We start from the raw sequence: 22864 nt of genomic DNA, 5'->3' as shown, positions 1-22864 counted from the left end.
TCCTCATTAACACAACAGTTAAAGGTTCTGCTCCTCATTAACACAACAGTTAAAGGTTCTGCTCCTCATTAACACAACAGTTAAAGGTTCTGCTCCTCATTAACACAACAGTTAAAGGTTCTGCTCCTCATTAACACAACAGTTAAAGGTTCTGCTCCTCATTAACACAACAGTTAAAGGTTCTGCTCCTCATTAACACAACAGTTAAAGGTTCTGCTCCTCAACAACACAACAGTTAAAGGTTCTGCTCCTCATTAACACAACAGTTAAAGGTTCTGCTCCTCATTAACAAAACAGTTAAAGGTTCTGCTCCTCATTAACACAACAGTTAAAGGTTCTGCTCCTCATTAACACAACAGTTAAAGGTTCTGCTCCTCATTAACACAACAGTTAAAGGTTCTGCTCCTCATTAACACAACAGTTAAAGGTTCTGCTCCTCATTAACACAACAGTTAAAGGTTCTGCTCCTCATTAACACAACAGTTAAAGGTTCTGCTCCTCATTAACACAACAGTTAAAGGTTCTGCTCCTCATTAACACAACAGTTAAAGGTTCTGCTCCTCATTAACACAACAGTTAAAGGTTCTGCTCCTCATTAACACAACAGTTAAAGGTTCTGCTCCTCATTAACACAACAGTTAAAGGTTCTGCTCCTCATTAACACAACAGTTAAAGGTTCTGCTCCTCATTAACACAACAGTTAAAGGTTCTGCTCCTCATTAACACAACAGTTAAAGGTTCTGCTCCTCATTAACACAACAGTTAAAGGTTCTGCTCCTCATTAACACAACAGTTAAAGGTTCTGCTCCTCATTAACACAACAGTTAAAGGTTCTGCTCCTCAACAACACAACAGTTAAAGGTTCTGCTCCTCATTAACACAACAGTTAAAGGTTCTGCTCCTCATTAACACAACAGTTAAAGGTTCTGCTCCTCATTAACACAACAGTTAAAGGTTCTGCTCCTCATTAACACAACAGTTAAAGGTTCTGCTCCTCATTAACACAACAGTTAAAGGTTCTGCTCCTCATTAACACAACAGTTAAAGGTTCTGCTCCTCATTAACACAACAGTTAAAGGTTCTGCTCCTCATTAACACAACAGTTAAAGGTTCTGCTCCTCATTAACACAACAGTTAAAGGTTCTGCTCCTCATTAACACAACAGTTAAAGGTTCTGCTCCTCATTAACACAACAGTTAAAGGTTCTGCTCCTCATTAACACAACAGTTAAAGGTTCTGCTCCTCATTAACACAACAGTTAAAGGTTCTGCTCCTCATTAACACAACAGTTAAAGGTTCTGCTCCTCATTAACACAACAGTTAAAGGTTCTGCTCCTCATTAACACAACAGTTAAAGGTTCTGCTCCTCATTAACACAACAGTTAAAGGTTCTGCTCCTCATTAACACAACAGTTAAAGGTTCTGCTCCTCATTAACACAACAGTTAAAGGTTCTGCTCCTCATTAACACAACAGTTAAAGGTTCTGCTCCTCATTAACACAACAGTTAAAGGTTCTGCTCCTCATTAACACAACAGTTAAAGGTTCTGCTCCTCATTAACACAACAGTTAAAGGTTCTGCTCCTCATTAACACAACAGTTAAAGGTTCTGCTCCTCATTAACACAACAGTTAAAGGTTCTGCTCCTCATTAACACAACAGTTAAAGGTTCTGCTCCTCATTAACACAACAGTTAAAGGTTCTGCTCCTCATTAACACAACAGTTAAAGGTTCTGCTCCTCATTAACACAACAGTTAAAGGTTCTGCTCCTCATTAACACAACAGTTAAAGGTTCTGCTCCTCATTAACACAACAGTTAAAGGTTCTGCTCCTCATTAACACAACAGTTAAAGGTTCTGCTCCTCATTAACACAACAGTTAAAGGTTCTGCTCCTCATTAACACAACAGTTAAAGGTTCTGCTCCTCATTAACACAACAGTTAAAGGTTCTGCTCCTCATTAACACAACAGTTAAAGGTTCTGCTCCTCATTAACACAACAGTTAAAGGTTCTGCTCCTCATTAACACAACAGTTAAAGGTTCTGCTCCTCATTAACACAACAGTTAAAGGTTCTGCTCCTCATTAACACAACAGTTAAAGGTTCTGCTCCTCATTAACACAACAGTTAAAGGTTCTGCTCCTCATTAACACAACAGTTAAAGGTTCTGCTCCTCATTAACACAACAGTTAAAGGTTCTGCTCCTCATTAACACAACAGTTAAAGGTTCTGCTCCTCATTAACACAACAGTTAAAGGTTCTGCTCCTCATTAACACAACAGTTAAAGGTTCTGCTCCTCATTAACACAACAGTTAAAGGTTCTGCTCCTCATTAACACAACAGTTAAAGGTTCTGCTCCTCATTAACACAACAGTTAAAGGTTCTGCTCCTCATTAACACAACAGTTAAAGGTTCTGCTCCTCATTAACACAACAGTTAAAGGTTCTGCTCCTCATTAACACAACAGTTAAAGGTTCTGCTCCTCATTAACACAACAGTTAAAGGTTCTGCTCCTCATTAACACAACAGTTAAAGGTTCTGCTCCTCATTAACACAACAGTTAAAGGTTCTGCTCCTCATTAACACAACAGTTAAAGGTTCTGCTCCTCATTAACACAACAGTTAAAGGTTCTGCTCCTCATTAACACAACAGTTAAAGGTTCTGCTCCTCATTAACACAACAGTTAAAGGTTCTGCTCCTCATTAACACAACAGTTAAAGGTTCTGCTCCTCATTAACACAACAGTTAAAGGTTCTGCTCCTCATTAACACAACAGTTAAAGGTTCTGCTCCTCATTAACACAACAGTTAAAGGTTCTGCTCCTCATTAACACAACAGTTAAAGGTTCTGCTCCTCATTAACACAACAGTTAAAGGTTCTGCTCCTCATTAACACAACAGTTAAAGGTTCTGCTCCTCATTAACACAACAGTTAAAGGTTCTGCTCCTCATTAACACAACAGTTAAAGGTTCTGCTCCTCATTAACACAACAGTTAAAGGTTCTGCTCCTCATTAACACAACAGTTAAAGGTTCTGCTCCTCATTAACACAACAGTTAAAGGTTCTGCTCCTCATTAACACAACAGTTAAAGGTTCTGCTCCTCATTAACACAACAGTTAAAGGTTCTGCTCCTCATTAACACAACAGTTAAAGGTTCTGCTCCTCATTAACACAACAGTTAAAGGTTCTGCTCCTCATTAACACAACAGTTAAAGGTTCTGCTCCTCATTAACACAACAGTTAAAGGTTCTGCTCCTCATTAACACAACAGTTAAAGGTTCTGCTCCTCATTAACACAACAGTTAAAGGTTCTGCTCCTCATTAACACAACAGTTAAAGGTTCTGCTCCTCATTAACACAACAGTTAAAGGTTCTGCTCCTCATTAACACAACAGTTAAAGGTTCTGCTCCTCATTAACACAACAGTTAAAGGTTCTGCTCCTCATTAACACAACAGTTAAAGGTTCTGCTCCTCATTAACACAACAGTTAAAGGTTCTGCTCCTCATTAACACAACAGTTAAAGGTTCTGCTCCTCATTAACACAACAGTTAAAGGTTCTGCTCCTCATTAACACAACAGTTAAAGGTTCTGCTCCTCATTAACACAACAGTTAAAGGTTCTGCTCCTCATTAACACAACAGTTAAAGGTTCTGCTCCTCATTAACACAACAGTTAAAGGTTCTGCTCCTCATTAACACAACAGTTAAAGGTTCTGCTCCTCATTAACACAACAGTTAAAGGTTCTGCTCCTCATTAACACAACAGTTAAAGGTTCTGCTCCTCATTAACACAACAGTTAAAGGTTCTGCTCCTCATTAACACAACAGTTAAAGGTTCTGCTCCTCATTAACACAACAGTTAAAGGTTCTGCTCCTCATTAACACAACAGTTAAAGGTTCTGCTCCTCATTAACACAACAGTTAAAGGTTCTGCTCCTCATTAACACAACAGTTAAAGGTTCTGCTCCTCATTAACACAACAGTTAAAGGTTCTGCTCCTCATTAACACAACAGTTAAAGGTTCTGCTCCTCATTAACACAACAGTTAAAGGTTCTGCTCCTCATTAACACAACAGTTAAAGGTTCTGCTCCTCATTAACACAACAGTTAAAGGTTCTGCTCCTCATTAACACAACAGTTAAAGGTTCTGCTCCTCATTAACACAACAGTTAAAGGTTCTGCTCCTCATTAACACAACAGTTAAAGGTTCTGCTCCTCATTAACACAACAGTTAAAGGTTCTGCTCCTCATTAACACAACAGTTAAAGGTTCTGCTCCTCATTAACACAACAGTTAAAGGTTCTGCTCCTCATTAACACAACAGTTAAAGGTTCTGCTCCTCATTAACACAACAGTTAAAGGTTCTGCTCCTCATTAACACAACAGTTAAAGGTTCTGCTCCTCATTAACACAACAGTTAAAGGTTCTGCTCCTCATTAACACAACAGTTAAAGGTTCTGCTCCTCATTAACACAACAGTTAAAGGTTCTGCTCCTCATTAACACAACAGTTAAAGGTTCTGCTCCTCATTAACACAACAGTTAAAGGTTCTGCTCCTCATTAACACAACAGTTAAAGGTTCTGCTCCTCATTAACACAACAGTTAAAGGTTCTGCTCCTCATTAACACAACAGTTAAAGGTTCTGCTCCTCATTAACACAACAGTTAAAGGTTCTGCTCCTCATTAACACAACAGTTAAAGGTTCTGCTCCTCATTAACACAACAGTTAAAGGTTCTGCTCCTCATTAACACAACAGTTAAAGGTTCTGCTCCTCATTAACACAACAGTTAAAGGTTCTGCTCCTCATTAACACAACAGTTAAAGGTTCTGCTCCTCATTAACACAACAGTTAAAGGTTCTGCTCCTCATTAACACAACAGTTAAAGGTTCTGCTCCTCATTAACACAACAGTTAAAGGTTCTGCTCCTCATTAACACAACAGTTAAAGGTTCTGCTCCTCATTAACACAACAGTTAAAGGTTCTGCTCCTCATTAACACAACAGTTAAAGGTTCTGCTCCTCATTAACACAACAGTTAAAGGTTCTGCTCCTCATTAACACAACAGTTAAAGGTTCTGCTCCTCATTAACACAACAGTTAAAGGTTCTGCTCCTCATTAACACAACAGTTAAAGGTTCTGCTCCTCATTAACACAACAGTTAAAGGTTCTGCTCCTCATTAACACAACAGTTAAAGGTTCTGCTCCTCATTAACACAACAGTTAAAGGTTCTGCTCCTCATTAACACAACAGTTAAAGGTTCTGCTCCTCATTAACACAACAGTTAAAGGTTCTGCTCCTCATTAACACAACAGTTAAAGGTTCTGCTCCTCATTAACACAACAGTTAAAGGTTCTGCTCCTCATTAACACAACAGTTAAAGGTTCTGCTCCTCATTAACACAACAGTTAAAGGTTCTGCTCCTCATTAACACAACAGTTAAAGGTTCTGCTCCTCATTAACACAACAGTTAAAGGTTCTGCTCCTCATTAACACAACAGTTAAAGGTTCTGCTCCTCATTAACACAACAGTTAAAGGTTCTGCTCCTCATTAACACAACAGTTAAAGGTTCTGCTCCTCATTAACACAACAGTTAAAGGTTCTGCTCCTCATTAACACAACAGTTAAAGGTTCTGCTCCTCATTAACACAACAGTTAAAGGTTCTGCTCCTCATTAACACAACAGTTAAAGGTTCTGCTCCTCATTAACACAACAGTTAAAGGTTCTGCTCCTCATTAACACAACAGTTAAAGGTTCTGCTCCTCATTAACACAACAGTTAAAGGTTCTGCTCCTCATTAACACAACAGTTAAAGGTTCTGCTCCTCATTAACACAACAGTTAAAGGTTCTGCTCCTCATTAACACAACAGTTAAAGGTTCTGCTCCTCATTAACACAACAGTTAAAGGTTCTGCTCCTCATTAACACAACAGTTAAAGGTTCTGCTCCTCATTAACACAACAGTTAAAGGTTCTGCTCCTCATTAACACAACAGTTAAAGGTTCTGCTCCTCATTAACACAACAGTTAAAGGTTCTGCTCCTCATTAACACAACAGTTAAAGGTTCTGCTCCTCATTAACACAACAGTTAAAGGTTCTGCTCCTCATTAACACAACAGTTAAAGGTTCTGCTCCTCATTAACACAACAGTTAAAGGTTCTGCTCCTCATTAACACAACAGTTAAAGGTTCTGCTCCTCATTAACACAACAGTTAAAGGTTCTGCTCCTCATTAACACAACAGTTAAAGGTTCTGCTCCTCATTAACACAACAGTTAAAGGTTCTGCTCCTCATTAACACAACAGTTAAAGGTTCTGCTCCTCATTAACACAACAGTTAAAGGTTCTGCTCCTCATTAACACAACAGTTAAAGGTTCTGCTCCTCATTAACACAACAGTTAAAGGTTCTGCTCCTCATTAACACAACAGTTAAAGGTTCTGCTCCTCATTAACACAACAGTTAAAGGTTCTGCTCCTCATTAACACAACAGTTAAAGGTTCTGCTCCTCATTAACACAACAGTTAAAGGTTCTGCTCCTCATTAACACAACAGTTAAAGGTTCTGCTCCTCATTAACACAACAGTTAAAGGTTCTGCTCCTCATTAACACAACAGTTAAAGGTTCTGCTCCTCATTAACACAACAGTTAAAGGTTCTGCTCCTCATTAACACAACAGTTAAAGGTTCTGCTCCTCATTAACACAACAGTTAAAGGTTCTGCTCCTCATTAACACAACAGTTAAAGGTTCTGCTCCTCATTAACACAACAGTTAAAGGTTCTGCTCCTCATTAACACAACAGTTAAAGGTTCTGCTCCTCATTAACACAACAGTTAAAGGTTCTGCTCCTCATTAACACAACAGTTAAAGGTTCTGCTCCTCATTAACACAACAGTTAAAGGTTCTGCTCCTCATTAACACAACAGTTAAAGGTTCTGCTCCTCATTAACACAACAGTTAAAGGTTCTGCTCCTCATTAACACAACAGTTAAAGGTTCTGCTCCTCATTAACACAACAGTTAAAGGTTCTGCTCCTCATTAACACAACAGTTAAAGGTTCTGCTCCTCATTAACACAACAGTTAAAGGTTCTGCTCCTCATTAACACAACAGTTAAAGGTTCTGCTCCTCATTAACACAACAGTTAAAGGTTCTGCTCCTCATTAACACAACAGTTAAAGGTTCTGCTCCTCATTAACACAACAGTTAAAGGTTCTGCTCCTCATTAACACAACAGTTAAAGGTTCTGCTCCTCATTAACACAACAGTTAAAGGTTCTGCTCCTCATTAACACAACAGTTAAAGGTTCTGCTCCTCATTAACACAACAGTTAAAGGTTCTGCTCCTCATTAACACAACAGTTAAAGGTTCTGCTCCTCATTAACACAACAGTTAAAGGTTCTGCTCCTCATTAACACAACAGTTAAAGGTTCTGCTCCTCATTAACACAACAGTTAAAGGTTCTGCTCCTCATTAACACAACAGTTAAAGGTTCTGCTCCTCATTAACACAACAGTTAAAGGTTCTGCTCCTCATTAACACAACAGTTAAAGGTTCTGCTCCTCATTAACACAACAGTTAAAGGTTCTGCTCCTCATTAACACAACAGTTAAAGGTTCTGCTCCTCATTAACACAACAGTTAAAGGTTCTGCTCCTCATTAACACAACAGTTAAAGGTTCTGCTCCTCATTAACACAACAGTTAAAGGTTCTGCTCCTCATTAACACAACAGTTAAAGGTTCTGCTCCTCATTAACACAACAGTTAAAGGTTCTGCTCCTCATTAACACAACAGTTAAAGGTTCTGCTCCTCATTAACACAACAGTTAAAGGTTCTGCTCCTCATTAACACAACAGTTAAAGGTTCTGCTCCTCATTAACACAACAGTTAAAGGTTCTGCTCCTCATTAACACAACAGTTAAAGGTTCTGCTCCTCATTAACACAACAGTTAAAGGTTCTGCTCCTCATTAACACAACAGTTAAAGGTTCTGCTCCTCATTAACACAACAGTTAAAGGTTCTGCTCCTCATTAACACAACAGTTAAAGGTTCTGCTCCTCATTAACACAACAGTTAAAGGTTCTGCTCCTCATTAACACAACAGTTAAAGGTTCTGCTCCTCATTAACACAACAGTTAAAGGTTCTGCTCCTCATTAACACAACAGTTAAAGGTTCTGCTCCTCATTAACACAACAGTTAAAGGTTCTGCTCCTCATTAACACAACAGTTAAAGGTTCTGCTCCTCATTAACACAACAGTTAAAGGTTCTGCTCCTCATTAACACAACAGTTAAAGGTTCTGCTCCTCATTAACACAACAGTTAAAGGTTCTGCTCCTCATTAACACAACAGTTAAAGGTTCTGCTCCTCATTAACACAACAGTTAAAGGTTCTGCTCCTCATTAACACAACAGTTAAAGGTTCTGCTCCTCATTAACACAACAGTTAAAGGTTCTGCTCCTCATTAACACAACAGTTAAAGGTTCTGCTCCTCATTAACACAACAGTTAAAGGTTCTGCTCCTCATTAACACAACAGTTAAAGGTTCTGCTCCTCATTAACACAACAGTTAAAGGTTCTGCTCCTCATTAACACAACAGTTAAAGGTTCTGCTCCTCATTAACACAACAGTTAAAGGTTCTGCTCCTCATTAACACAACAGTTAAAGGTTCTGCTCCTCATTAACACAACAGTTAAAGGTTCTGCTCCTCATTAACACAACAGTTAAAGGTTCTGCTCCTCATTAACACAACAGTTAAAGGTTCTGCTCCTCATTAACACAACAGTTAAAGGTTCTGCTCCTCATTAACACAACAGTTAAAGGTTCTGCTCCTCATTAACACAACAGTTAAAGGTTCTGCTCCTCATTAACACAACAGTTAAAGGTTCTGCTCCTCATTAACACAACAGTTAAAGGTTCTGCTCCTCATTAACACAACAGTTAAAGGTTCTGCTCCTCATTAACACAACAGTTAAAGGTTCTGCTCCTCATTAACACAACAGTTAAAGGTTCTGCTCCTCATTAACACAACAGTTAAAGGTTCTGCTCCTCATTAACACAACAGTTAAAGGTTCTGCTCCTCATTAACACAACAGTTAAAGGTTCTGCTCCTCATTAACACAACAGTTAAAGGTTCTGCTCCTCATTAACACAACAGTTAAAGGTTCTGCTCCTCATTAACACAACAGTTAAAGGTTCTGCTCCTCATTAACACAACAGTTAAAGGTTCTGCTCCTCATTAACACAACAGTTAAAGGTTCTGCTCCTCATTAACACAACAGTTAAAGGTTCTGCTCCTCATTAACACAACAGTTAAAGGTTCTGCTCCTCATTAACACAACAGTTAAAGGTTCTGCTCCTCATTAACACAACAGTTAAAGGTTCTGCTCCTCATTAACACAACAGTTAAAGGTTCTGCTCCTCATTAACACAACAGTTAAAGGTTCTGCTCCTCATTAACACAACAGTTAAAGGTTCTGCTCCTCATTAACACAACAGTTAAAGGTTCTGCTCCTCATTAACACAACAGTTAAAGGTTCTGCTCCTCATTAACACAACAGTTAAAGGTTCTGCTCCTCATTAACACAACAGTTAAAGGTTCTGCTCCTCATTAACACAACAGTTAAAGGTTCTGCTCCTCATTAACACAACAGTTAAAGGTTCTGCTCCTCATTAACACAACAGTTAAAGGTTCTGCTCCTCATTAACACAACAGTTAAAGGTTCTGCTCCTCATTAACACAACAGTTAAAGGTTCTGCTCCTCATTAACACAACAGTTAAAGGTTCTGCTCCTCATTAACACAACAGTTAAAGGTTCTGCTCCTCATTAACACAACAGTTAAAGGTTCTGCTCCTCATTAACACAACAGTTAAAGGTTCTGCTCCTCATTAACACAACAGTTAAAGGTTCTGCTCCTCATTAACACACCAGTTAAAGGTTCTGCTCCTCATTAACACAACAGTTAAAGGTTCTGCTCCTCATTAACACAACAGTTAAAGGTTCTGCTCCTCATTAACACAACAGTTAAAGGTTCTGCTCCTCATTAACACAACAGTTAAAGGTTCTGCTCCTCATTAACACAACAGTTAAAGGTTCTGCTCCTCATTAACACAACAGTTAAAGGTTCTGCTCCTCATTAACAAAACAGTTAAAGGTTCTGCTCCTCATTAACACACCAGTTAAAGGTTCTGCTCCTCAACAACACAACAGTTAAAGGTTCTGCTCCTCATTAACAAAACAGTTAAAGGTTCTGCTCCTCATTAACACACCAGTTAAAGGTTCTGCTCCTCATTAACAAAACAGTTAAAGGTTCTGCTCCTCATTAACACAACAGTTAAAGGTTCTGCTCCTCATTAACAAAACAGTTAAAGGTTCTGCTCCTCATTAACACAACAGTTAAAGGTTCTGCTCCTCATTAACAAAACAGTTAAAGGTTCTGCTCCTCATTAACACACCAGTTAAAGGTTCTGCTCCTCAACAACACAACAGTTAAAGGTTCTGCTCCTCATTAACAAAACAGTTAAAGGTTCTGCTCCTCATTAACACACCAGTTAAAGGTTCTGCTCCTCATTAACAAAACAGTTAAAGGTTCTGCTCCTCATTAACACAACAGTTAAAGGTTCTGCTCCTCATTAACACAACAGTTAAAGGTTCTGCTCCTCATTAACACAACAGTTAAAGGTTCTGCTCCTCATTAACACACCAGTTAAAGGTTCTGCTCCTCATTAACACAACAGTTAAAGGTTCTGCTCCTCATTAACACAACAGTTAAAGGTTCTGCTCCTCATTAACACAACAGTTAAAGGTTCTGCTCCTCATTAACACAACAGTTAAAGGTTCTGCTCCTCATTAACACAACAGTTAAAGGTTCTGCTCCTCATTAACACAACAGTTAAAGGTTCTGCTCCTCATTAACACAACAGTTAAAGGTTCTGCTCCTCATTAACACAACAGTTAAAGGTTCTGCTCCTCATTAACACAACAGTTAAAGGTTCTGCTCCTCATTAACACAACAGTTAAAGGTTCTGCTCCTCATTAACACAACAGTTAAAGGTTCTGCTCCTCATTAACACAACAGTTAAAGGTTCTGCTCCTCATTAACACAACAGTTAAAGGTTCTGTTCCTCATTAACACAACAGTTAAAGGTTCTGCTCCTCATTAACACAACAGTTAAAGGTTCTGCTCCTCAACAACACAACAGTTAAAGGTTCTGCTCCACATTAACACAACAGTTAAAGGTTCTGCTCCTCAACAACACAACAGTTAAAGGTTCTGCTCCTCATTAACACAACAGTTAAAGGTTCTGCTCCTCAACAACACAACAGTTAAAGGTTCTGCTCCTCATTAACACAACAGTTAAAGGTTCTGTTCCTCATTAACACAACAGTTAAAGGTTCTGCTCCTCATTAACACAACAGTTAAAGGTTCTGCTCCTCAACAACACAACAGTTAAAGGTTCTGCTCCTCATTAACACAACAGTTAAAGGTTCTGCTCCTCATTAACACAACAGTTAAAGGTTCTGCTCCTCATTAACAAAACAGTTAAAGGTTCTGCTACTCATTAACACAACAGTTAAAGGTTCTGCTCCTCATTAACACACCAGTTAAAGGTTCTGCTCCTCATTAACACAACAGTTAAAGGTTCTGCTCCTCATTAACACACCAGTTAAAGGTTCTGCTCCTCATTAACACAACAGTTAAAGGTTCTGCTCCTCATTAACACAACAGTTAAAGGTTCTGCTCCACATTAACACAACAGTTAAAGGTTCTGCTCCTCATTAACACAACAGTTAAAGGTTCTGCTCCTCATTAACACAACAGTTAAAGGTTCTGCTCCACATTAACACAACAGTTAAAGGTTCTGCTCCACATTAACACAACAGTTAAAGGTTCTGCTCCTCATTAACACAACAGTTAAAGGTTCTGCTCCTCATTAACACAACAGTTAAAGGTTCTGCTCATCATTAACACAACAGTTAAAGGTTCTGCTCCACATTAACACAACAGTTAAAGGTTCTGCTCCACATTAACACAACAGTTAAAGGTTCTGCTCCTCATTAACACAACAGTTAAAGGTTCTGCTCCTCATTAACACAACAGTTAAAGGTTCTGCTCCTCATTAACACAACAGTTAAAGGTTCTGCTCCTCAACAACACACCAGTTAAAGGTTCTGCTCCTCATTAACACAACAGTTAAAGGTTCTGCTCCTCAACAACACACCAGTTAAAGGTTCTGCTCCTCATTAACACAACAGTTAAAGGTTCTGCTCCTCAACAACACAACAGTTAAAGGTTCTGCTCCTCATTAACACAACAGTTAAAGGTTCTGCTCCTCATTAACAAAACAGTTAAAGGTTCTGCTCCTCATTAACACAACAGTTAAAGGTTCTGCTCCTCATTAACACAACAGTTAAAGGTTCTGCTCCTCATTAACAAAACAGTTAAAGGTTCTGCTCCTCATTAACAAAACAGTTAAAGGTTCTGCTCCTCATTAACACACCAGTTAAAGGTTCTGCTCCTCATTAACACAACAGTTAAAGGTTCTGCTCCTCATTAACACACCAGTTAAAGGTTCTGCTCCTCATTAACACAACAGTTAAAGGTTCTGCTCCTCATTAACACAACAGTTAAAGGTTCTGCTCCTCATTAACACAACAGTTAAAGGTTCTGCTCCTCATTAACACAACAGTTAAAGGTTCTGCTCCTCATTAACAAAACAGTTAAAGGTTCTGCTCCTCATTAACACAACAGTTAAAGGTTCTGCTCCTCATTAACACAACAGTTAAAGGTTCTGCTCCTCATTAACACAACAGTTAAAGGTTCTGCTCCTCATTAACAAAACAGTTAAAGGTTCTGCTCCTCATTAACAAAACAGTTAAAGGTTCTGCTACTCATTAACACAACAGTTAAAGGTTCTGCTCCTCATTAACACAACAGTTAAAGGTTCTGCTCCTCATTAACACAACAGTTAAAGGTTCTGCTCCTCATTAACACAACAGTTAAAGGTTCTGCTCCTCATTAACACAACAGTTAAAGGTTCTGCTACTCATTAACACAACAGTTAAAGGTTCTGCTCCTCATTAACACAACAGTTAAAGGTTCTGCTCCTCATTAACACAACAGTTAAAGGTTCTGCTCCTCATTAACACACCAGTTAAAGGTTCTGCTCCTCATTAACACACCAGTTAAAGGTTCTGCTCCTCAACAACACAACAGTTAAAGGTTCTGCTCCTCATTAACACAACAGTTAAAGGTTCTGCTCCTCATTAACAAAACAGTTAAAGGTTCTGCTCCTCATTAACAAAACAGTTAAAGGTTCTGCTCCTCATTAACAAAACAGTTAAAGGTTCTGCTCCTCATTAACACAACAGTTAAAGGTTCTGCTCCTCATTAACAAAACAGTTAAAGGTTCTGCTCCTCATTAACACAACAGTTAAAGGTTCTGCTCCTCATTAACACAACAGTTAAAGGTTCTGCTCGTCATTAACACAACAGTTAAAGGTTCTGCTCCTCATTAACACAACAGTTAAAGGTTCTGCTCCTCATTAACACAACAGTTAAAGGTTCTGCTCCTCATTAACACACCAGTTAAAGGTTCTGCTCCTCATTAACAAAACAGTTAAAGGTTCTGCTCCTCATTAACACACCAGTTAAAGGTTCTGCTCCTCATTAACACAACAGTTAAAGGTTCTGCTCCTCATTAACACAACAGTTAAAGGTTCTGCTCCTCATTAACACAACAGTTAAAGGTTCTGTTCCTCATTAACACAAAAGTTAAAGGTTCTGCTCCTCATTAACACAACAGTTAAAGGTTCTGCTCCTCATTAACAAAACAGTTAAAGGTTCTGTTCTAGGAGTTGTAATGATGAATAGTTTTTCCTTTCTCTCCCACTCCTTCTCTTCCTCCCTCTCTCCTCTTTCTCTCCCCTGCCTCTTCACCCCTCTCTACCTCATGTATCTCACTCCCTCTGCCTCTCAGCTGGAAGGTAGTGCCTGCTGGGATCACACACTTCCTGAGAGGGTGAGAAAGAGAGAGAGAGAGAAAAGAGAGAAAGGGAGCTATAGAGAGAGAAAGGGAGAGAAAGGGAGAGAGAGAGCATTTCCTCAGCGTGAGCTATAGTGAGAGAAGACTGAGGAGAGAGAGAGGGAGAGATAAGGGAGGAAGACGGGTGGAGGAGAGGGGGAATGGGGGAAGATTGATGAATGCACTGCACACTCAGGCTCCTGGAGCGAGGGGGGGGGGGGGGGGCAGAGAAGGAGGAGGACGGGTGGAGAAAGAGAAGAGAGATAGAGACGGGGTAGAGATGGATTGAGAAAGAGGCTGATTGACTGGCAAGGAGAAGAAGGGGTGTTCTTATCCTTTCAACAAAGTAATAATCTGCGGGACAGTGCATATGTGTGTGTGTGTGTGTTTGGTTGGTTGGTTGGTTGGTTGGCTGGTTGGAGGGGTTATTTACAGTGCCTAGTGAAAATCGAAACACCACTTGCACAGCCTTCACATTTGGCTGCCTTAAAATGTAATCTAAATAGTGATTACATTCGATTTTTTTCCCCCCACAGTTCTACACAAGCAACTCCACAAAATCACCTAAGATGTCTTGATTGCGTACCTTTGGCAGCCATTACAGATGTGCATAATTTTGAATAATATTCTACAGGACCAACTTTGTTCAACTCTTAGGGCAACATACTCGTTGTCCATTGTTGTTGCTAAGATTCCTCAATTGTCAGTACATTTGGTTGGGAATAAATAACGGACAGCAATATTTTAACCTTGTCTCTGATTTTCAAGTAAATGTAAGTCAGGACTGAGACTAGAGCACTCAGGAACACATCTGTTGGAAAGCCATTCTGGTGTGTAATTTAAACTCTATCCCATGGTTAGCTTTTCAGGAGACTGAGGCGGGTTTTCTGGGTTACAGCTTCATTCTAAAATTGATTTTTCCCCTCTCCAATCTACACACAATACCTCATAATACTTCCTGAATGCACTGTATGTATGAAAATGGTGTGTATAGACAGTATGGACAGTATGTGTATAGCTGTCACGTTCCTGACGTTATTTCCTTTATTTTGTCTTTGTTTAGTATGGTCAGGGCGTGAGTTGGGTGGGCATTCTATGTTATGTGTTTCTATGTTGAGTTCAATGTATTAGCCTGATATGGTTCTCAATCAGGGGCATGTGTTTTACGTTTCCTCTGATTGAGAACCATATTTAGGTAGGCTGTTCTCACTGTTTGTTTGTGGGTGATTGTTCCTGTGTCAGTGTTTGTGCCACACGGGACTGTTTCGTTTGTTAGTTTGTTCATTGCGTTCTTCGTTGTCTGTAAGTTCACATGTTCAGGTCTGTTTACGTCGTTTGTTATTTTGTAGTTGTTCAAGTGTTCTTCGTCTTCGTTTAAAATAAACGAGATTATGTATTCAACCCACGCTGCATTTTGGTCCGATCCTTGCTCCTCCTCAGACGAGGAGGAAAACTAACGTTACAATAGCAGTAGTTAAATAGGATGATGAATGACTACAATACAGGATATATATATATACAGTGCCTTCAGAAACTATTCAGACCCATTTGACTCTTTCCACATTGTGTTACATTACAGCCTTATTCTAAAATGGATTAAATAAAACAATTTCCTCAGCAATCTACACACAATACCCCATAATGACAAAGCGAAAACAGATATTTATCAATTTTAGCAAATTTATTAAAAACAAATAAACTGATTATTTACATAAGTATTCAGACCCTTTGCTATGAGGATCGAAATTGAGCTCAAGTGCATCCTCTTTCCATTGATCATCCTTGAGATGTTTCTACAACTTGATTGGAGACCACCTGTGGTAAATTAAATTGATTGGACATGATTTGGAAAGGCACACGCCTGTCTATATAAGGTCCCAGAGTTGACAGTGCACGTCAGAGCAAAAACCAAGCCAGAAGGAATTGTCCGTAAAGCTCAGAGACAGGATTGTGTCGAGGCACAAATCTGGGGAAGGGTACCAAAACATTTCTGCAGCATTGAAGGTCCCCAAGAACACAGTGGCCTCCATCATTCTTAAATGGAAGAAGTTTGGAACCACCAAGACTCTTCCTAGAGCTGGCCGCCCGGCTAAACTGAGCAATGGAGGGAGAAGGGCCTTGTTGAGGGAGGTAATCAAGAACCCGATGGTCAGTTCTGACAGAGCTCTAGAGTTCCTCTGTGGAGATGGGAGAGCCTTCCAGAAGGATAACCATCTCTGCAGCCCTCCACCAATCAGGCCTTTATGATAGATTGGCCGGATGTAAGCCTCTCCTCATTAAAAGGCAGCCTACTTGGAGTTTACCAACAGGCACCTAAAGGACTCTCAGACAATAAGAAACAAGATTCTCTGGTCTGTTTGAAACCAAGATTAAACTCTTTGGCCTGAATGCCAAACGTCACTTCTGGAGGAAACCTGGCACCATCCCTACGGTGAAGCATGACGGATTTTCAGCGGCAGGGACTAGGAAACTAGTTAGGATCGAAGCAAAGATGAACGGAGCAAAGCACTGAGAGATCCTTAATGAAAACCTCCGCCAGAGCGCTCAGGACCTCAGACTGGGCCGAAGATTCACCTTCCAACAGGACAACGACCCTGAGCACACAGACAAGACAAAGCAGGAGTGGCTTCGGGACAAGTCTCTGAATGTCCTTGAGTGGCCCAGCCCGATCAAACATCTATGGAGAGACCTGAAAATATCTGTGCAGCAATGCTCCCCATCCAACCTGATAGAGCTTGAGAGGATCTGCAGAGAAGAATGGGAGAAACTCCCCAAATACAGGTGTGCCAAGCTTGTAGCATCATACCCAAGAAGACTTGAGGCTGTAATCGCTGCCAAAGGTGCTTCAATAAAGTACTGAGTAAAGGGGTCTGAATACTTATTAAAATGTAGTATTTCAGTTTTTTATTTTGACTAAATTTACAAACATTTCTTAAAACAATTTTTTGTTTTGTCATTGTGTGTAGATTGATAAGGGAATAATTTTTCAAATTAATTTTAGAATAAGGCTATAACGTAAAAAGTCAAGGGGTCTGAATACTTTACCGAAGGCGCTGTATGAAGAGGATAAAACAGTATGTAAACATTATTAACGTGACCAGCGTTCAATGACTGTATGTACATAGGGCAGCAGCCTCTAAAGCCGGGTGTACACTACACGATTTTGGCCCCAATTTAGCTGTCGCAGACACGTTTTTTGAGATCGGAGACAAAATCCCCACGTCGTTGCCTACTCGAGGCATGCGGCCGTCACCGACACTCGTTTAATGTGAGCGGGTCAGAGACGCAATCTGGGGCTACCGATCTCGTCTTTAAGCAGTCCCAGACATGTTTGATTTGATCAGCACAAAATCTGCAATGCTCTTGTAGTGTGACATGTGCAACCACAAGTTTTGAGAACGGTCAACGATAGCCAATAAGAGCTTGAGAATGGTCAACGATAGCCAATAAGAGCTTGAGAACGGTCAACGATAGCCAATAAGAGCTTGAGAACGGTCAACGATAGCCAATAAGAGCTTGAGAACGGTCAACGATAGCCAATAAGAGCTTGAGAACGGTCAACGATAGCCAATAAGAGCTTGAGAACGGTCAACGATAGCCAATAAGAGCTTGAGAACGGTCAACGATAGCCAATAAGAGCTTGAGAATGGTCAACGATAGCCAATAAGAGCTTGAGAACGGTCAACGATAGCCAATAAGAGCTTGAGAACGGTCAACGATAGCCAATAAGAGCTTGAGAACGGTCAACGATAGCCAATAAGAGCTTGAGAACGGTCAACGATAGCCAATAAGAGCTTGAGAATGGTCAACGATAGCCAATAAGAGCTTGAGAATGGTCAACGATAGCCAATAAGAGCTTGAGAACGGTCAACGATAGCCAATAAGAGCTTGAGAACGGTCAACGATAGCCAATAAGAGCTTGAGAACGGTCAACGATAGCCAATAAGAGCTTGAGAACGGTCAACGATAGCCAATAAGAGCTTGAGAATGGTCAACGATAGCCAATAAGAGCTTGAGAACGGTCAACGATAGCCAATAAGAGCTTGCCAAAGATGAGATGATGACGTTGTTTCGCATCACCCAGAATGTGTAGACTCAAATAAAATGAAATTACATTTTGGAGCAGGAGCGATGACTACTACTGGTATGCGTCTGTACTTGCCTGTAACCAAAGCCATAGTGTCAAATCATTACAGCTCTGAAGAGCAAAAGCAGTGTTATTGAATTCAAAGTCTTGGCTAGACTTTGTATGGCAAGTGTGAATGTCTGACTGAAAATGTTTGAGGTTGCTTTGAGCCAGACAGCATGCTATCGACCATCCTTATGACCAAGTGAAGAGTCTTGTAGTGTGTGACCCCGTGACCCCGTCTGTGCCACTTCATGTAGTGTGTGACCCCGTGACCCCGTCTGTGCCACTTTATGTAGTGTGTGACCCCGTGACCTCGTCTGTGCCACTTCATGTAGTGTGTGACCCCGTGACCCCGTCTGTGCCACTTCATGTAGTGTGTGACCCCGTGACCCCGTCTGTGCCACTTCATGTAGTGTGTGACCCCGTGACCCCGTCTGTGCCACTTCATGTAGTGTGTGACCCCGTGACCCCGTCTGTGCCACTTCATGTAGTGTGTGACCCCGTGACCCCGTCTGTGCCACTTCATGTAGTGTGTGACCCCGTGACCCCGTCTGTGCCACTTCATGTAGTGTGTGACCCCGTGACCCCGTCTGTGCCACTTCATGTAGTGTGTGACCCCGTGACCCCGTCTGTGCCACTTCATGTAGTGTGTGACCCCGTGACCCCGTCTGTGCCACTTCATGTAGTGTGTGACCCCGTGACCCCGTCTGTGCCACTTCATGTAGTGTGTGTGCCAACACGTTGGCAAGACAAGAAAAAAAACGACAGGAAAGACGGTCATCTAATGTGGGCCTTGAGCTTAGGGGTGAGCTTGCAGGGCACTATGACGTTGAACGCTGATCTGTAGTCAATTAACACCATTCTTACATATGTATTCCTCTTGTCCAGATGGGATAGGGCAGTGTGCAGTGTGATAGTGATTGCGTCTACCGTGGATCTGTTGGGCCGGGATGCACATTGAAGTGGGTCTAGGGTGACAGGTAAGGTGGAGGGGATATGATCCTTAACTAGCCTCTCAAAGCACGTCATGATGACAGAAGTGAGTGCTACGGGGCGATAGTCATTTAGTTCAGTGACCTTAGCTTTCTGGGGTACAGGAACAATGGTGGCCATCTTGAAGCATGTGGGGACAGCAGACTGGGATAGGGAGAGATCACGTGATCATATCTTGCTGTGTGTGTTCTTGAGTGGGTGTGTGTTCTCTGGTGGGTGTGTGTTCTCTGGTGAGTGTGTGTGTGTGTGTGTGTGTGTGTGTGTGTGTGTGTGTGTGTGTGTGTGTGTGTGTGTGTGTGTGTGTGTGTGTGTGTGTGTGTGTGTGTGTGTGTGTGTGTGTGTGTGTGTGTGTGTGTGTGTGTGTGAGACTGGCTGTCAGTACCTACAGTTGAAATGTTCACAAGGCGGCCATTGTTGTTCAAACAGCCAGCAGCCTTCTCCTTGGCAACCGGAGCTGCAGCAGTAACCCACGGCAACTGTGGAACAGGGGGAGGAGTCAGGAAGTCATGCCGCAGCACAGAGGCCCCTCTCCAAAACACAGGCCTCAAGGTCTGTGTATTGTGTGTGTGTGTGTGTGTGTGTGTGTGTGTGTGTGTGTGTGTGTGTGTGTGTGTGTGTGTGTGTGTGTGTGTGTGTGTGTGTGTGTGTGTGTGTGTGTGTGTAGAGTGTGTGTGTGTGTGTGTGTGTGTGTGTGTGTGTGTGTGTGTGTAGAGTGTGTGTGTGTGTGTGTCTGTGTGTGTGTGTCTGTGTGTGTTTGTGTGTAGAGTGTGTGCGACTGTTCATGTGTGTGCATTGTGTGTGTTTGTACTGTGCGTGTACGTGTACGTGCATGTGTGTGTGTACTCCTGGCTGCTCCCAGCTGTCGCTGTTGGTCACATGACCTGACTGAGGGGTGGCCATCAGCAGAGCCAGGAAACTGTCTTGAGGAGAGAGAGAGAGAGAGAGAGGAAGGAGAAGAGGTGGGGGAAGGAAAAAAGGGGCAGGCAAAAGAGGAGAGTGAGGGAGGGGGGAGGAGGAGATGGGGAGATGGAGGGAGAGGGAGGGGGGATGAGGGGAGATGGGGAGATGGAGGGAGAGGGAGGGGTGGTGGGGGAGAAGGAGAAGAAGGGAGAGAGAGGTAGAGAGAGAGGGCGAGAGGTAGTGAGGAAGTGAGGTGGTGAGGGAGAGAGGTAGTGAGGGAGAGAGGTAGTGCGGTAGAGAGGTAGTGAGGGAGAGGGAGAGAGGTAGTGAGGTAGAGAGGTAGTGAGGTAGAGAGGGAGAGAGGTAGTGAGGTGGTGAGGGAGAGAGGTAGAGAGGTAGTGAGGTAGAGAGGGAGAGAGGTAGTGAGGTAGAGAGGTAGTGAGGTAGTGAGGGAGAGAGGTAGTGAGGTAGATAGGTAGTGAGGTAGAGAGGTAGTGAGGTAGAGAGGTAGTGAGGTAGAGAGGGAGAGAGGTAGTGAGGTAGAGAGGTAGTGAGGTAGTGAGGGAGAGAGGTAGTGAGGTAGATAGGTAGTGAGGTAGAGAGGTAGTGAGGTAGAGAGGGAGAGAGGTAGTGAGGTAGAGAGGTAGTGAGGTAGAGAGGTAGTGAGGTAGAGAGGGAGAGAGGTAGTGAGGTAGAGAGGTAGTGAGGTAGAGAGGTAGTGAGGTAGAGAGGGAGAGAGGTAGTGAGGTAGTGAGGTAGAGAGGTAGAGAGGTAGAGAGGTAGTGAGGTAGTGAGGGAGAGAGGTAGTGAGGTAGAGAGGGAGAGAGGTAGTGAGGTAGAGAGGGAGAGAGGTAGTGAGGTAGTGAGGGAGAGAGGTAGTGAGGTAGATAGGTAGTGAGGTAGAGAGGTAGTGAGGTAGAGAGGTAGTGAGGTAGAGAGGTAGAGAGGTAGTGAGGTAGAGAGGGAGAGAGGTAGTGAGGTAGAGAGGTAGTGAGGTAGAGAGGTAGTGAGGTAGAGAGGGAGAGAGGTAGTGAGGTAGTGAGGTAGAGAGGTAGTGAGGTAGAGAGAGGGTGAGGTAGAGAGGGAGAGAGGTAGTGAGGTAGAGAGGTAGAAAGGGAGAGAGGTAGTGAGGTAGAGAGGGAGAGAGGTAGTGAGGGAGAGAGGTAGTGAGGTAGAGAGGTAGTGAGGGAGATAGGTAGAGAGGTAATGAGGTAGAGAGGTAGTGAGGTAAAGAGGGAGAGAGGTAGTGAGGTAGATAGGTAGTGAGGTAGAGAGGTAGTGAGGGAGATAGGTAGAGAGGTAATGAGGTAGAGAGGTAATGAGGTAGAGAGGTAGTGAGGTAAAGAGGGAGAGAGGTAGTGAGGGAGATAGGTAGAGAGGTAATGAGGTAGTGAGGTAATGAGGTAGAGAGGTAGAGAGGGAGAGAGGTAGAGAGGTAGTGAGATAAAGAGGGAGAGAAGTAGTATATTCGGTTCTTCTTGTCTTCATATAACTACAGCATGTAGGTTCCTGCAGAAACAACATTACAGAGAGAGAAGGGGAGATTAGCCCTACACCCTACACTCTAGCCCCTAGCTTTTATATACTTCCCCCTACACCCTACACCCTAGCCCCTAGCTTTTATATACTTCCCCCTACACCCTACACCCTAGCCCCTAGCTTTTATATACTTCCCCCTACGCCCTACACCCTACACCCTAGCACCTAGCTTTAATATACTTCCCCCTACACCCTAGCACCTAGCTTTAATATACTTCCCCCTACACCCTACACCCTACACCCTAGCCACACCTTTGTAGTGCTCCACCAGCTGTTGCACAGTGTCAAACTGTGTGCGTGTTGTTATGTAATATCCTCCACTGTCCAGCTTCCTGATCTTATAATGCTTGACATGGTCACCTTTACCATCATCCCAGTCACAGATAGACAGAGAGTAGGCACCTGGAGATAGGAGAGAAGGGAGGGAGAGAGAGAGAGGTGGGAGATCAGAGAGAGAGAGACAGAGAGAGAGAGAGAGAGAGAGAGAGAGAGAGAGAGAGAGAGAGAGAGAGAGAGAGAGAGAGAGAGAGAGAGAGAGAGAGAGAGAGAGAGAGAGAGAGAGAGAGAGAGAGAGAGAGAGAGAGAGAGAGAGAGAGAGAGAGAGAGAGGGAACTGCATGTCAGAAATCAGCTCAATGTAATTGAAGAATCCATAGACTGTAACCACTTCTGTGAAAATTGGAAAACACTAAACAAACAACAACACAAAGGGTTATCTATTCAAAACGGAGATGTGTGAATAAACCACTTCTCCAATCTTTTTGACTCTATAACAAAGAACAAACAGCAAAACATATACATGATCAAACACAAATCTTAGAATCAACTATTAAAAACTACCAGAACCCAATGGATTCGCCAATTACATTGAATGAACAACAGGACAAAGTACAAACCCTCCAACCCAAAAGGCCTGTGGTGTTGATTGTGTTCTCAATGAAATTATAAAATATACAGACCACAAATTCCAATTGTCTATACTTAAACTCTTTAACATCATCCTCAGCTCTGGCATTCTCCACAATATTTGGAACCAAGGACTGATCACCCCAATCGACAAAAGTGGAGACAAATTTGACCCCAATAACTACCGTGGGATACGCATCAACAGCAACCTTGGGAAAATCGTCTGCATTATCATTAACAGCAGACTCGTACATTTCCTCAGTGAAAACAATGTACTGAGCAAATGTCAAATTGGCTTTTTTCCAAATTACCATTCGACAGACCACGTATTCACCCTGCACACCCTAATTGACAAACAAACAAACC

The sequence above is a fragment of the Salvelinus fontinalis genome, chromosome 32, assembly GCF_029448725.1.
Source record: "Salvelinus fontinalis isolate EN_2023a chromosome 32, ASM2944872v1, whole genome shotgun sequence".
In the NCBI taxonomy this organism is placed as follows: domain Eukaryota; kingdom Metazoa; phylum Chordata; class Actinopteri; order Salmoniformes; family Salmonidae; genus Salvelinus; species Salvelinus fontinalis.
Note: the sequence above shows the minus strand (reverse complement) of the source record.